General features: G+C 37.6%; 1 protein-coding gene across 22 annotated transcripts in view; it reads left to right on the top strand.

Moving 5' to 3' along the window:
* rg (A kinase anchor protein rugose) overlaps positions 1-15,331 on the top strand; it is a 633,801-nt gene that overhangs the window by 105,020 nt on the left and 513,450 nt on the right. For 15 of the 22 annotated variants that reach the window (XM_089739286.1, XM_089739284.1, XM_089739289.1 and 12 more), the window contains exon 1: positions 10,228-10,302. The exons of 6 other annotated variants lie outside the window; for them this stretch is intronic. The gene's annotated coding sequence lies outside the window, so the exon portion shown is untranslated. Of the gene's footprint in view, positions 1-10,226; positions 10,303-15,331 lie in introns of those variants that run through there. One more of the 22 variants, XM_089739280.1, reaches the window with a different exon arrangement.

Here is a 15,331-nt window from a genome sequence, read left to right as displayed (position 1 = left end):
GCTTGAGCATCACGTGAATATGAATCAATTAGTGTCAAAAAGCTAAGCCGAGACTAGACTTAACAAATTAATTATATTTCAGTGCTGTTAATGTGAGCCACAGATAACATCGTATACTGGATAATTAAATAAAACCGTTGAGAGCTTCGCTTCAACTTGTGTCAATTTACTTATTAGAACTTAACAACAAAAATTATCGTTGACTGAATCACGAGACGCACTTAGTATATTTTACAAATTACATATACTTTTTTTTTACAAATTATATTAAATACTATTCAGGTTCCGACATCTGCTGATGTGGTTCGGTAACTAATCTATTTAACATCAGATAAGGCATGAGCCATCAAATTATTAAGAGCTGTAAAAAACCAAAGATTAAAACTTTCCTTTTTACACTTGACGACATAAAAAGTGTACTCATCGAATCTTCTTCTGTTTCCAATTAAATGTTTTTTCTGCGAATCCGATTCAAAACAAAAGTCTCGATTGATTGGTTTCTTTCCAATATAAATGGTTACGTAAATAATTGATACAGACTGTATTTGTTCGTATAATGACTACTGGATTTCGTTACTTCTATAAACCGAAAGGTACTGAACACGTTTTCGTATGACGTGAAAGACCCAGATAAATAAATTGCGTGCATAATAGAACGGGCTGTAGGAGGCACGTAAGACGATAAGTGGATTACGTCCTTTACGTTGTGTAAAGAGCCATCGGCGTGTGTGGAATTGTGTGGTCTCTGAACGCTTTAAGTAATTCTTTGTTAAAACATCTCTCTATGAAACATATTAATGAACTGGTATTTATTTTTCAACTTGGAAGGCGTTTTATAATATGTGGACCACGCGGTGAGTTTAAATTAATACTTGTTCTTGGGTTTCTACGTAATTTTGCTTAAATTTAACTTAATTGCGGTGGTAATAAGGTGAGTGGCGCATTTACGTTGTAGATGTCTATGGGCTCCAGTAACCACTTAACGCCAGGTGGGCTGTGAGCTCATCCACCAATCTAAGCAAGAAAAAAAAATCTCGCAATGTTCAATGAAATATAAGATTTAAATCGACCTCGTGATTCAGTCAGTTCATAAACAGACTGAATTTCATCAGAGTAATGAACAAAGTTTAAATCAAGACATTTTTCGAAGATTTAGAATCTCTTGAAACAAATTTAAGTGAGTGGTCGTTATTCGGCCGGTGTTTCGTTGAGTTCTCCCGATCCTTAAGTTGTTAAAGTTTAATCTCGATTTCGCGAAATCAAATAAAAGTTACCAAACATCCGCCCTGTAATCTCCGTAGTTCTATTTCTTATAAACTGGTCAAGGGGAGAGATCGTTAAAGGAGTTTCAAAAACTTTATCTCGACGTTGTCGACGTGCCGGCGTCAGAACCCTTCACCGGTGGAGGGGAACTTATAAATCCAAAGGAATATAATTATATGGTGCTGTTTGGATCGCTGGAAACATCTTTAGAATTAATCACGATGTATTGTCGCGGCTCGCACATGTTACTAGAGATTCAAGATAGTCTTGGGTTTAGTGACGCACTTTACGAGAATGCTGTACAGCAAATGGCGCTGTGGCTCGTACCGCAGCAAGATCTATTTTTTTTATTGCTTAGATTGGTGGACGAGCTCACAGTTCACCTGGTGTTAAGTGGTTACTAGAGCCCATAGACATCTACGACGTAAATGCGCCACCCACTTTGAGATATAAGTTCTAAGGTCTCAAGTATAGTTACAACGGCTGCCTCACCCTTCAAACCGAAACGTACTACTGCTTCACGGCAGAAATAGGCGGGGCGGTGGTACCTACCCGCGCGGACTCACAAGAGGTCCTACCACAAATAAGAAATAATATATTTGAAGTTTGTTTCTCTTTTCGATTTTTAAACAGTTTTAATCTAATATCGCAGGCGACTTTAAAGCGTTCGCTCTGTTTGTGTCGGAGGTCGGAGGTGTATTCTTAATTAAATTAAGCCTCGCCCGGGGCGGCGCCGGCGCGTCCCGCCGAGTTTCACGTTGCAGAGTTAACGTCTTTAACATTTCGCTCGTTTTAAAACAGAACAGTTCGCCGCTAAATTACATACTCGAATGAGTTTTCGTATAAATTATACGCTTCCCTGGTCGTGACGTGTATTTAATTCAGGTTAGCCTTTCCGAGCTCGTGTTACGCGGAGAGGGGGTCGCGATTTTGGGAATCCGCAAGTTTCAGGGTCGAATTAAATCTTGGGGATTTATACATTGCTACAACATTCCTGTAGCTACTGAGATCTGACTAAGAAGGTCTTGACGCTATCTGCCCTGGAACCAAACTTATTCAATTTGATGTTAAAATTATTTCACCCGTTTGATACTTTGTGGAGAAAATTAAATGAATATTGGAACGGTCTGCGCCAGTGGGTGGGTCATGATTCGCTTACAGTGCTCCAGCCAAGCGTGACAGACGATTCTTTCAGGCTTCGCAGAATACTCGTATTGGAATAGTTTGCTGATCGCCGGCAAAGAAGGCTTGTTCTCATATCTACAAGGAGCATAGAAAGGTTAAAAAATATTAAATAATCGACAGAATATGCACCGTTGAATTAAGTTGACTTAAGTGAATTTGGTGAATTACGTTAAATATTTCTGCCGCGAAACAATCCGACTGAAAGGGTGGAAAAATGGAAATGTAAAATTTAATGTTTACCATATTTATATAAACTAGAGATCCCGCAGTAGTCGAAATTCGACTATAGTTTATTGAAATTGTAAGTTTGTACACTATTATGATTGTATTTTATACATCTATAATCACAAATTTCGCCAAGGCTACACTATAAAAAAATATTAATAAAGACTAACAATATTTAATCTATTCTCAATTTGACCACCCACGTCAAGATCAAAAGTTTGACAATAAATATGTAGTATGCATGCGTGTGTGCGTCAAATACAAGGTATGTAGTGTGTGTAGTGTTTTCTTTATTGATATAATGTATCTTTCATGCATTATTTTAAAAAAATATTAGCATTGTGCACTTCTTCTCTGTATTCTCTATAAGTGTGGAAAATTTCATACTCCTCCGTCCGCGCAATTTACGTAAAAAGGGATACAAAATTTTGCTTTTCGTATTTAATATATAGATCATTTCCTACACATAAATTTATTTAATTTAATTCCTAAGAATTTGCACAATGCTTAGGCACGACTAAGGACGTTTTATTAACAAACAAAGATTTGAATTTTGTATTTTCTTTGCTTTTTTTGGTCCATTGCATTTTTTAGGAAAATTGGTAGCTGTCGCACCCATTGAACCACGAAAGCTGTACTACTGAACAAAGTTTCAATAACATCGGATAAACGACTTATGTACACATAGGACCTGAATAAATAAACAAACAGTACAAATATTCATTTTGTATACATACGTAGTTCTGTATTTGAGGAATGTAATAAGACAGTCGTTTGATTATTTGCATGAATGGTATTAGGATCTTTAAGTTAAAATTTTTATCACTTTTCATAGCTCTAAATGGGCCGTACGCGAGAAGGACGTGGAGTTAGCCTTAGCGAGCGGGCCCTAATGATTCAATGAGATGTTAGTTGTATTCAAATCTGTAGTCTTCAGTCTTTAACGCGATACGAGGAGATCATTGTTACCTGTCCTGGTGAAACTGGCCTCCGGGCCACCAGTAATCCTTCAATCATAAAAATAAAAAAATCATTGTTATTAAACTGAAAAGTTAAAACAGCTTTAACTGTCTCGCTGGCTCAGCTCATAGTTGTATTACTCAAAGTGCTCTTCTCCTTAATGAATGCTTATTTTGTCATTCATGAAAACCACCTGCGAGCTTAATAGAACTTCAAAAGTGGTTCGAGATTGAAATATATTACATATTTATGTCACATCCGAGCACCAAAAACGAAACGAAAGCGCGCCATCTAGTGGACGAGAGCTGCACCTACTCGTCAAAGGTCGGTTCACTTCGGGTGGCGTGCTTAGGCGAAGTCGAGATGTCATCGCTCGAATTAATTCCAGACACATTCGTTGCCCAAATTAGGAAGAATGAAGACGTTTCGGAACTGTCATCATTTGGTGCTGCGCAACCTTTTTGCACGATTACCCATTATACGCCCACTGTGTCAGGAAATAGTGAAGATATCGGTTCATTCTGCGTCATATAATTTTGTCACCATTAGTCAGAAGTTCTCCCGTCCGCGAGAAACAGGAATAGCCCCTTATGCTCCCAGCGAACAGGTTAAAACAATGCTAGTCAGAAATCGTGCACTACCAGTTACATAGTTCTATTGTAATAGATTTATAGTTTCTAGTGTTATCATCAAAATCCAACCAGAATGATTGATATCTCACAAGATATTTTTTCCATTTTGTGTAGGGGATAACAGTGAAAATCGTCGATAGTTTTTGGATAAAACCAAAGATAAGAAAATCGTTAGTCAAAGAGACGAGCGATCGTGCGTAGTTGTTTTGTCTGTGCCTATTTATGTACCGATTCATCAGTCCGCATCGGTTTTTAGATAGCTGATTCACATTAAGGCTCGAAACGGCCGGCGAGGCTCCGGCTAATCCCCGGGCTCGCCTCGGGACGGGATAATTACGCCGCCAAGAACTTATTATACCCTGGTACATGGAGTGCCGTGGCTTTACCAAAATGCATTGCGGAGAAGATAATTAAGACACAATAATCTTCTGCTTTCCTCCTAATGGATTTTGAGATAAGCCGTGCTTTTAGATAAGATGAATCTTGACGTAATGGTTTCGTTTCAAAAAAAAAACTAGTCTTTTTGTGTATTGTTGTTGATTTAATATAATTCTGCCGTGAAGTAAAAATTCGTTCCTGAGTGTTGAAGGACGGAACATAAGTTATAGTTCTATTAAGATAATAATAGAATATATTAGTTGTACCCGTCCGCTTCGCTGGGCATTTAAAATTAACATTATTATTTCTCACCCCCACAAAGATTCTCATCATTAACGCCCCCGCAACTGGTGTATGGAGTCCAACACTCATATAAATATTAACCTATCCATTAAGTACATGTATTTTCTACATGGATACCAAGCTTCAAGTCAATCGCATGCATGGTTCAGTAGTTATAACGGAACATCCGTAAAAACCACTGTAGTTTTAGTATATTAGTATAGATAGTATCAGGGTAGCGGCGTGCACGTGTTCCGACATGAGCTTCAGTTACAACCTAACCTAAGGGGTGTCAAAGGCTTGTTTGCCAAACTTTTTTATTTATTGCTTAGATGTGTGGGCGAGCTCACAGCCCACCTGGTGTTAAGTGCTCACTGGAGCCCATAGACATTTACAACGTAAATGCGCCACCCAAGTTGAGATATATAAGTTCTAAGGTCCTCAGTATAGTTACAATGGCTGCACCACCTTTCAAGCCGAACCGCATTACTGCTTCACGGCAGAAATAGGCAGGGTGGTGGTACCCACCCGCGCGGACTCACAAGAGGTCCTACCACCAGTAATTACGCAAATTATAATTTTGCGGGTTTGATTTTTATTACACGATGTTATTCCTTCACCGTGGAAGTCAATCGTGAACATTTGTTAAGTAATAAAGTACAGTATACAGTAAAACTCGAAGAAATCCCCTTAGAATTTGACGCAAATCACACATAAATACTTCATTATTTATGCAAATAATCGAAAAAATCCTCAAAGTATCAGACGAAAAGAGGGATGTCTCGGCACCACAGGGTTCGCTCACTTGATCACATTTTCAATGTTAAAAGACGCGTTCAATCTGAATATTTATTGATTTTACACCTCTTCACGAGTCATGTTTGCTTGGTAAATTTATACATCCCAGTCCATTTAAATTGACTTGATTTTATTTAATTCTTTAAAGTTTCTTACCAGGTCATGAATTCCGTAATCCGAACCGGGTGGGTTACACAGCATCAGGTTTTGTGGTTGCGAAGCAGTGATGAGTTTCAGTTGGCTTGAACACGTCATTTCGGATCCTCTCGATCCACTAACGGTGCTTTTAGGTACCTCAAGCACCGGTCATCGTTCTCGTCGAACCCGTCGCTTGCGACGAAGGGTTTGACGAGTAAATTAACCCACAGACACAGCCCATTGAGTTTCTCGCCGGATCTTCTCAGTGGGTCGCGTTTCCGATCCGTTGGTAGATTCTGCGAAGCACGGTTCTTGATAGGCTTCGTGTTAGTAGCGTCGTCAGGTTTGAGCCCCGTGAGCTCACTTACTAGTTAAGGTTACGCTGAAATAGCCTCTCAAGGCTACCAGCTTAGGTAAGAAAAAAAAAAAGTTGGCAAGTTGCGACAGTCAATCGTGAAAATACTATCGATAGTTAAACGATCTTAAACGTTCTTCATATATCTTTCGCTAAACTGAATCACAAGGCGCAGACAAATCTTAGTTTCCGCAGACGAATCAAAGTTATCTGTTTTGCGATACAATACGAATCTCTTACTTTCTGACCGAAAAAATGCTAAGGTTTTCCCGAAACTACTTCACGATTCGTCTGACAAATATTGACATTTTGTTCCCTTTGAATTCAAAGAAGTTGGAATGGAAATATTTGAAGCTGTCGAAAGTAAATAGTCCCTCTAGTAGTGGTGACATGTACCAGTTACCGAATGTAAGTATGTTAAGAGGTCGTTATAATGATACAATGTTTAATCATTATAGAAAAAAAATAGAACCACGGTGTTGGAATTGGCGAAGTCGCCCTTTTTTAAATATATTTAACGTTTCAACGCTTAACAGATTCTTAACGTTTTACTGGTGGTAGTACGTGTTGTGAGTCCGCGCGGGTAGGTACCACCACCCCGCCTATTTCTGTCGTGTAGCAGTAATGCGTTTCGGTTTGAAAGGTGGGGCAGCCGTTGTAACTATACTGAGACCTTAGAACTCATATCTCAAGGTAAGTGGTGGCATTTACGTTTTAGATGTCTATGGGCTCCGGTAACCACTTAACACCAGGTGGGTCGTGAGCTCATCGACCCACCTATACAATTAAAACAAAAATCTTTTAATTGCTTAGATGGTTAAACGAATGTACGTCATGGTAACTGGAGTCATAGACATCTCAGCTCGAATGCCGCCCCTCGCCACGTGAGATCAAAGCCTCAATTTTGTTGTAGAACAACAGTCCCACCTTTCAAACCGTTTCAAACCGCTCATGACCGCCTCGCTGCAGAAATAACCGGGGATTACGCAAATTGAAAAACTTTTATAGCACGATGCTGTTTCTTTCATCGTGGAAGTCGTTCTGTTATAATCGTCTATTGAACCCCAAGTAGATGACACAGCCCTCGGTCATACATTTCGATATTTATGCCTTGTCAGGAGTTTCGTGAGTGAAGTCACAACTAGCCCGTGTTTCAGACGTTTATTCTCAGCTCTCGCGTCAATCGGTTGCCTAAGGGTCCCCTCCTCCTTGTATACATATGTAAATCATTAAGCTTTATTTTAATTATATTTAATTTTATTTTTAAAACAACCTCGGAGATGGGCCTTATAAATGGTTCGTGATTCCATATTAAGCACGCGTCGCCTTTAGAGATATTGCCACATGTCTGCGTAATTTGGTCACTAGTATATCCTTGCGACTAACTAGCACACCCGACGTCTTTATCCTTCAGTTCACGATGTCTTCGCAGTAGCATTTCAGTAATAATGAATTCATCTTGTTCATTTACTTAATTTGATATGTACGTACATTTGTAATCTCTGACCGCTCTGATCTCAGGCTAAGGCAACCATATAACATCAGATTTGAGTTACTTTTGGACAGAAGAGATACTACAGCCAAATTATTGTAATACTTACAAAAAACCATACTCGAATATTCACTTGACCGATTTTATAACAAAAACAAATAACGTGCGTTTTACACGGCAAAAACTTAATATTTCTAAGTAAATAACGTCATGAAATAACGTTTTATTCGTGTAATAACCTCGGCAATTTTTCCTTAATGGCCGCAATATCTGAATCCAGGTAACACCGATCATTCTCGAAACGTGTTTTGAAACTGAATGGGCTGCGAACGAGAAACGTTGCCCACAGCCCACACTATTCTTTTTTACCACAAGTGTGAAGTAGTTGTTTAAAATTTTATTTATTATAAAAAAAAGAACATAACATTCCTAATCTAAAAGTATATGTTCTTATCCGCAACATGCTTCGTCAAATGTTGTTTAAAATGTGTCAGTCTTGTATCTGTTTGACGTATAACAGAGAAACGAGATTGTTTTTCTTAATCTGATGAAACGAAATGTCTTAAAAGACGCAACAGTAATGCAGATCGGTGATAATTGAATTAATTTCAGTAGAATTAAAATTAGAAGAAGAACAAATTAGTAGAATTAGAATTAAAAGTGAGACCTTAGAACTCAAGGGGGTGGTAGCTTTTACATTATAGATGTCTATGGGCTCCTGTAACCACTTAAAATCACGTGGGCCGTGAGCTCGTTAACCCAACTAAGCAGCAAAACGCTTTTTTTTAAATAAAATAAATTTTTTTACACTATTTTCAATTTAAATTTATTTTCTATTTTTTTGTTGAATTTTATATTAAGCGTGCTTTTTAGTTTTTTTAAACTATTATTTATTATTTGAGTTGGTTATAAGGTGTGCCGATGTAAATTATAGTTCTGATATTGTTTTACGTACAAATTTCTCATAATATCAACACGGTCCCGGCTATGATTGCCGACCGACTGGATTGCCCCTCCCTATATCAGACAGTGTTGTAATAAGCATCTATCTCTCGCTAATCTAACACGTAGTGGCTGATATAGTGGTGGTTACTATGTGGTGGTTAATAATTTTAAACCAGTTTCATTTGATTTATTTTTTATTTTTTAATAATTCTAATAAATTTTAATTTTGGTTTTTGTTTCGTTTTGATTAAAAAATTAGGGTAATTGTGTGTGAAATTTTATGGACTTAAGTGCCTGAAATAAACGCATTTCATTTCATTTTATTATTACCATCCAGAAATTTTAGCTCATAATTATGGACACAAATTCACCATGAATGATCGTAGTATATAGGAAACTGGTTTTTGAAATTTGAATTTTAAATTAGAAGCTGTTCAAGTTAGTGAAATGTTCCGAAAGTTTTACGTCTTGATTTCTAAAGGCTGTGAACTATTAGGTTATTCCATAAAGACGTAAACAGTAAATTGAAGTACCACCATGTTGTGTTTTCTCAAAATTTTGTTACCGTTCGCACCGGGAATACTTTTGTTTTGTAGGCAAACATTAAATATATTGTTTTGAAAGACTTCATAAAACTTTAAGTCAATATTAAAACGGGTAATCCATTTCAGTGTGTTACGGTCACGATTTGTGCCACGACAGCTATTTCTATTGTTTACTTTTGTTGTTTAAAATAATTTTATCGTGTTTTTTTTATTGCTTTAATGGGGACGAGCTAACGGCCGACCTGGTGTTAAGTGGTTATCGGAGGCCATAGACATCTACAACGTAAATGCCGCCACCCACCTTGAGACATGAGTTCTAAGGTCTCACTTTTAACAGTACAACGGCTGCCTCGCCTACAAACCGAAACGCATTACTGCTTCACGACAGAAATAGGCAGGGTGGTGGTACTCACAAGACGTCCTACCACCAGTGAATTTCGGAAATAATTCAGATTACTTTCATATTTTCATTTTATTTTAAAAATCAGCAATCCGTTTTGAATTTGAGTTTGGTTACTTTAAGTGACATTGCCGATAAATAGCTTTTTTTAATATGAAATATATATAAAAAATGAATTGCTGTTCGTTGGTCTCGCTAAAACTCGAGAACGGCTGGACCGATTTGACTAATTTTGGTCTTGAATTATTTGTGGAAGTCCAGAGAAGGTTTAAAAGGTAGATAAATATGAAAATGCTAGGAGTTAAATAAATAACAATTTTGTTTTTTGTTTGATGTGTCCCCCACCTGACGGATTCCTTTTGTTTGTTTTAAGTTTATTTTATACAGAAGCTTAGGTCTTTTATTTATCGATTGAGGCACTGCGAAGTCTGCCGGGTCAGCTAGTATGAAATATTTTTGAACAATTGACCGATTAATATCCGATTGTATCAATTTGAATCGAAATCAAGGTAGTATCGGACAACGGGTCAGTGGATGCCTTTCGACTCATTAGCTTTCCCAATAAAATAATTGAGAGTTTCAGTTGCGGGGTTTGTAGAGGGCGAGGAGGGAGGAGCGGCGGGATCCCGGGACGCTTTCAGTGTTCGGACGTCCTCTCCGGCGTAACGACGCCGCCGTCGCGGGCCCGAGAACATTCTCGTCATGTATGTCAAGTACCAGGATAACATATTATCAAAACAGTGATTTAATTTATAGCAAACATCGGTGGTGTTTACGTTCGTTCGAAATTTGAATGCGTTCCTTAGACGCTGAGCTTGTGTTCGAATATCTTAAGTACACACGTTGCTTCTCGCGAGCTCCAACTGATTATGATAACCGCGTGTCGTGCACGGATTCAGCTTACATTTGTAAGATAGTGGAGAGACGGTTTGGGTTTGAAGTGTTGACTGGCATCGTTTTTAGCAAACATATCACTGATCTCTTGTCGATCACAGTCAGCGGCAACTCATTTAGATTTGTTTTGTTATGTTATTCTCACTTTTTTTGTAAATTTGTTGACAACAAAACAAATTTATTGACAAATAATATAATAGCAATAGTCGTGAATAACAATAAAGTTATAAAAAAAAACAATGAAAATCGGTTCACTAACAGAGGACTAAACTGTACCTAACTATTTTATGTTTGCCTATTCATAAATAGATTTATATACAAAAAGCAATATTATATATATATGAATAATTTTGTCGCGAAATTTTATTTTAGAATTGGAATTTCATCTTTCGTAAGGTATCTCCTAGTACGATAAATATGAGTGACACCACCAGCCTCGTTGTTGGTCAAGTCCTTAAATAAATCAGTTTTCACAATTCGTTCGTGAAAATTTCATTTTAAATCTCAAGTTTCTTTGAGACAGAGCGAAATTATTGAAGACTAGCTTTTGCCCACGACTTCGTCCGCGTGGAATAGTTCACAAATAAATATGCAAAATTAAATGTATATTTTTCAATCTTTCTGAGAGATTTTCTTAATATTTGTTTCCGTAAGAACCTTGTACAGAGTATTAGAAAACTACAAAAAAAAAATAAGCCAAATCGGTCAAGCCGTTTTCATGTTATGTCGTGACAACGGAAAACGGGTTTCATTTTTATATATATAGATATTATAATTACAATAATCAAGCTTTCCGTGATATGTATGTAAAGAGTTATTAGCCACTTGCAACAAACCCTCCTAGGTCCGATGACGGCTTTTTGCAAATTTAATCTGCTATTTAATTTTAAGGGCATAATAACTACGGAACCCCCGATCTGATTTCCGTACCATTATCAAGCGTTTATTTTTTGTATCTCGAAATTTCTGTTTCAATTTTATTAAAGAATTTTGCTACAGAGTCGACCGATCAAAATTTTTTCCGGCGAATTACTAAATTGAAAGCACGAATTTCGTTTTGTAAGCCGTTAAAATAAACAGTAGCTGTGTTCTGGTTCTGTGAAGAGACTGTAGGAATATTGGAAAATTATTATATCTCGGAATCTTGTTTTTTTATTTATCCTAATTTATAATAAATAGCTAATTGTGCCAAGAACACTAGTTTTACCAACGAGTACTCATTACAAAAAATTGTTTGGAAGCATTAAAGTTCCATCATTATGTATGAATAATCAGTCTGTACTTATCTATACTAATATTATAAAGAGGAAAGATTTGTTTGTTTGTTTGTTTCGAATAGGTTCCGAAACTACTGGACCGATTTGAAAAATTATTTTTCCATTAGAAGCCGACATTGTCCCTAATGAACATAGGCTACTTTTTTTTTAATTTTTTTGTTTCATGTGTGTTTTAATGTTTCCGAAGCGAAGCGAGGGCGGGTCGCTAGTAATAAAATAAAAGGAACACACTTAAATAATGTAAATTGGAAAAATACGAAATATATTTAAATTTAATTTATATATTTAAAAAAAAAATGCATAGATGAACGAACAAGCTCTCAATCCATTTTTTTAAATTTTTTTTATTGCTTAGATGGGTGGACGAGCTCACAGCCCACCTGGTGTTAAGTAGTTACTGGAGCCCATAGAAATCTACAACGTAAATGCGCCATCCACCTTGAGATATAAGCTCTAAGGTCTCAAGTATAGTTACAACGGCTGCCCCACCTTCAAACCGAAACGCATTACTGCTTCACGGCAGAAATAGGCAGGGCGATGGTACCTACCCATGCAGACTCACAAGAGGTCCTACCACCAGTAAACCACATCTAATAAAAAACCGGTTTCTGTTGGATGTCATTTATGATAATCATGTTTAAATGTGCATTTTTGATATCTTGACCTTAATTTTACTTATATTATTTACACAAGTATTCCCTAAAAATTGCCACCTGTTCGTGGGGTTTGAACACCAGTTTAGCGGAGTCGCTCGATACGAGACTCCGGGCCCCTTGTTCTTCAGGCCACGACGACTTCGGCCGTGGTTGAGGCTTTATCAAAAGCAAATTTTGGAGTTTATCCCTTTGCTATTTCATTATGTTCGTTATGTTTAAGTCTTCGTGGCCTAAAGGATAAGACGTCCGGTGCATTCGTATGTAGCGATACATCGGTGTTCGAATCCTGCAGGCGGGTACCAATTTTTCTAATGAAATACGTATTTAACAAATGTTCACGAGGCTTCCACGGTGAAGGAATAACATCGTGTAATAAAAAAAGCTAAACCCGCAAAATTATAATTTGCGTAATCACTGGTGGTAGGACCTCTTGTGAGTTCGCACGGGTAGGTACCACCACCCCGCCTATTTCCGCCGTGAAGCAGAAATGCGTTTCGGTTCGAAGGGTGGGGTAGCCGTTGTAACTATACTGAGACCTTAGAACTTATATCTCGAGGTGGGTGGCGCATTTACGTTGTAGATGTCTATGAGCTCCAGTAACCACTTAACACCAGGTGGGCTGTGAGCTCCTCCATCCATCTAAGCAATAAAAAAAACGGTCTTTCTTAGCTTTTTAGTATAATTACTAATCGTTGTCGGAGTACCAAATTGGTTTTTCCATTTAAATCCATACGAATGTCCAAACAATGTCGTGATTCAATTACAGATATCTGTGTACAAACGGTAGATAAAAAATTACTTTTCTATTATTATCTGCGATTAACTGAACCATTTACAAGACGTGCTGCGGTTACATCAGGTTAAAATAATTGGAGGCTCACTCACTGGAAAATGTGTTTTTTCTAACCTTTTGTTTGTGCCAGCACAAGCCGGAATGATGACCACGATCTTGTAATGTTCCTTAACCGCCGTCATGAATTAAAATGATTATGAATAACGATATAAACGAACGTTTTGACCTAAACTTGAAATAATGCGAAACTATGACAAACAATGTAGATTACAAGTACTTAGCTACCTGTAATAATAATAAGATGCCGAGTTATCAAAGATCGCTTCTAAAATATTTGTCTTGAGTAAGTGTTAGCCTCCGGTAACCTTAACGAGAAATTCCAATTTATTCTCAGTAGCTGTTGTTCATTGCCGACTATATTTTCAAATATAGACAAAAGTTGTTTCTAAGTAATCGGATTATTAAATTCAAATAGCGTTTATTCGAACTACGGGAAGATTTTATTTAGCTCCTTGACGTTTCTGAAGGCCCGGTAATCGTTTACGTAAATTATTATTTGCCAGAACACATTGCTTTGAATAGGTCAATTAATATTAGAAAATAAGTTCATGTTTCGCATTTATTTAAATAAATATAAAGTTAAAGATAAGTTAAAGATTTCGTTACATTATTCAAAATTTTGCCATCCTAGTCATTAGGAAAGATAATTAAAATGCAAATACAAATAATTGCAGAACTAATAAGCAGTACAACAGCAGTGGACTAGGCGTATCTCATTCCGTTGGCACATTAGTCGTCGCAACACCGCGAGACTTATTCTATATTTTATCTGGCGCGCTGTAATAAACGAATCTTTTTTATTTCCCGTTTCTGATTCCTGTCGGCTCTCGGTAATGTCGCGAGCAATGGATTCTCTCTGTGTTCAAGCTGACCCCGCGGCCCCTCGACTTGAGTTTGGCCGTTCACAAAAAAATTGCTTTGGCAATTCGACATGCGTGTAATTCCTGCGGGTCATGTGCGCCTGGTGTTTTATGTTTTTTGTTTCATTTATGATATTGATCACGGGCGGCCTTTTTTAGTAAAGAGTATTTATATGAGATTTTTGTGTTACGATGTATAGAGTACCTTTTTTATTGCCTAAAAAAACGGGGAAACATACGGCCCCGCTGTTGGTAAAAGGCCTCGTGGACATCAGTTATGCCAGAGGCACAGCCAAGCCGCTGCCTGCTGCTAAGGATTTTCCTCAAATTTCCTTGAAGACAGGTATGTCATATCATTCGAGAAACACCGTGGAGGGTTTTTATTCCAGATCCAGGTGGCGGGCGGTGCTGTGGTGAATTTTTTAATTCACTCCCCATTGAACATGTCGAACAAAAACAATCGTTCTGTATAAAGGAAAATTAAAATTTTTTTGAATGCCAAATTGCTTATCTTACAATTTCCTGTAATCGAGCAGAAAAACTCTATTAGTAGATCTTTAGTTTCATCGGACGAGGTTAACTGAATGATACCTCGTGGGAAAAATATCTATGTGTTAAAAGTTGAAATTAATTCTTAGGTTTACATAACGGTTGGTCTAAAATAGCTAAAGTCCAAGGGCGACTGTGACCAGAGTCCAACATTTGTGATAGTTAAGGCGCCCGAGGGCTGATGCCGATTGCTTCTCGGGCACGTATATTTTTCCTTAAGTTATCCGAGTTAAGTTTCATCTGGAGTCAGGATCGATTTGGTTCGAAGTAGTGAATAGCACGAGCCACGCTTTGCATACGAAGCGTGCTGGTAACGCTTGACGGCGTGGTAACAGAGCTTTGTAGGTCGCAGTGCTAATGGCAAGGCAGCTACTGCTTACAAAATGATTATTTTTTAATTAAATGGGTTGGCGAGTTGAAGACGCGCTTGCTAATTAAATGGTCATTAATGATCACAGATATGAGTAGGTGAAACTTCGGTATGTACCGCCACAGTCTTGTCATTTTTTGCTGCCAAACATTGATAACTTTTGAAGTCGTCGTGGCCTAAAGGATAAGACATCCGGTGCATTCGTATCTAGCGATGCGATGGTGTTCGAATCCCGCTGGCAAGTACTATTTTTTGTATTGATATAGCTACGTAC

The sequence above is a fragment of the Bombyx mandarina genome, chromosome A1 (genome assembly GCF_030267445.1).
Source record: "Bombyx mandarina strain Sakado chromosome A1, ASM3026744v2".
NCBI lineage: Eukaryota > Metazoa > Arthropoda > Insecta > Lepidoptera > Bombycidae > Bombyx > Bombyx mandarina.
The sequence above is the reverse complement of the archived record's forward strand: the minus strand, read 5'-3'. Positions and strand labels throughout refer to the sequence as shown.